This window comes from Crocuta crocuta, unplaced genomic scaffold (genome assembly GCF_008692635.1).
Source record: "Crocuta crocuta isolate KB4526 unplaced genomic scaffold, BGI_CrCroc_1.0 scaffold38, whole genome shotgun sequence".
Taxonomy (NCBI): Eukaryota; Metazoa; Chordata; class Mammalia; order Carnivora; family Hyaenidae; genus Crocuta; species Crocuta crocuta.
The window spans coordinates 6,737,939-6,739,643 of record NW_027532605.1 but is presented as its reverse complement, the minus strand read 5'-3'; the positions used below and the strand labels follow the sequence as shown (position 1 = coordinate 6,739,643).

Below are 1,705 nucleotides of genomic sequence, written 5' to 3'. Positions count from 1 at the left end.
GCAAACCATAAGAGACCCTTAACTATAGAAAACAAACTGAGGGTTGCTGGAGGGGAAGTGGATGAGGGGATGGGCTACAATGGGCAATGTGTATTAAGAAGGGCACTTGTTGGGATGAGCACTGGGTGTTAGACGTAAGTGATGAATCACTAACTCCTACTCCTGAAACCAGTACTTTACTATATGTTAAGTAACTTGAATTTAAATAAAACCTTGGAATAAATAAATAAAAAGATTCTGTCTTCTGCCTCACATAGTTCATTCTGGCTGCTCCTTTGTCGTGGCTATGTCACCGTGGGGTCTCTGAAGACACGATGTACAGAGGCTGTCAGTGACAGTTCATTCGTGCATCATACAGCTCCTTCCTCTGCTCCACAAGCTCCTTGTTGCCCTTAGTCACGTCCAGCTATGGCGAGGAGTCATTCAGTGCACTGTCTCCAACTTCTTCATATGTGTGTGTGGTGCTCTGGGTATGGCCATGTTGTGAGTAACTATGGCTGTTGTTACCTGTGTTCTGGTCACAGTTCCACTAGACGTGGTCATTCTAGTACTGCTAGTAACACTGGTTGTAGCTATAAAGGCACATCTGCTTATATTCCACTGGCTTCATATGGCTCACATTAGCCATTGCCGTGCTCAGAAGCACTGCTTTAGACCCCAGTCCCACTGCTCCCTGGCATTCTGTCAGGGTTTGCTTCTGTTGCAGTTCATCCACGAATTCCATAAAACCAAAAGCTTTAGTCACACCGGCCTGCTGGGTCCAAAACCACCTTGGTTTGGACAGAAGGGGCAGATGTTAATGGTCAACCATGCAACATGCCACAATCAACATCTGGAGTCACCCCCCTAACCCCCGCCCCTGCAGAGGTAGTACTCAGCGCTATTATCTGGTTATTTCCCCTAAGTGGCATAGTTTAGTTTAAAGCATTTTGCAGGTGTGGCTCCTGGAGAAGTGTCCCATTATACTTATGCAAACCCGTCTTAGCCGTGGACAAATCTGTGCATTCTACAGAGAAGTAGCCAGCTGGGATTCCAGTGAAGGCCATCTACTTTGTTCTTATTTTTCAAGATTGTTTGGCTCTATGGGGTCCTATGAAATTCCATATGGATTTTAGAATCAGTTTGTCAATTTCTACAAAGAAGTCATCTGGCATTCTGATAAAGATTGCATTCTGTAGGTCAAAATGGAGAGTTTTGAGGTTTTCTTTTTGTTTGCTTGCTTTTTTAAAAAAATTAAGGTACAATTGACATTTAACATTATATCAGTTTCAGGTGTAAAATATACTGATGGATATTTGTATACATTGCAAAATGATCACCACGCTAAGTCTAGTTAACATCTGTCACGATACACAGTTACTATATATATTTTTATTTACACAAATATATATTTTAAGGACTTTTAAGGTCTCTCTTAGCAACTTTAAATACACAATACAGTGTTTCACAATAGTTGCACATTATATCCCCATAACTTATTTATTTTATAACTGAAAGTTAATCACTTTTGACCCCCTTTGCCCATTTCTCCCACCCTCCACCCCCTGCCTCTGGCAGCCACCAATCCATTCTCTGTATATGAGCTTGGTTTTGGTGTTGTTTAATTCCACAAGTAAATGAAATCATAGGGTTTTTTTTCTCTGTGTGACTTATTGCATTTAGCCTAATGCCTTCAATTTCTGTCCATGTTGTCACTAATGTCAAG

The 1,705-nt window shown here is 41.4% G+C and overlaps 1 pseudogene; it reads right to left on the bottom strand.

The window, feature by feature from the left end:
• Positions 1 to 289: 289 nt before the first annotated feature.
• On the bottom strand, positions 290 to 1,046 carry LOC144244918 (tRNA selenocysteine 1-associated protein 1 pseudogene; annotated as a pseudogene).
• Between the last annotated feature and the right edge of the window lie 659 nt (positions 1,047 to 1,705).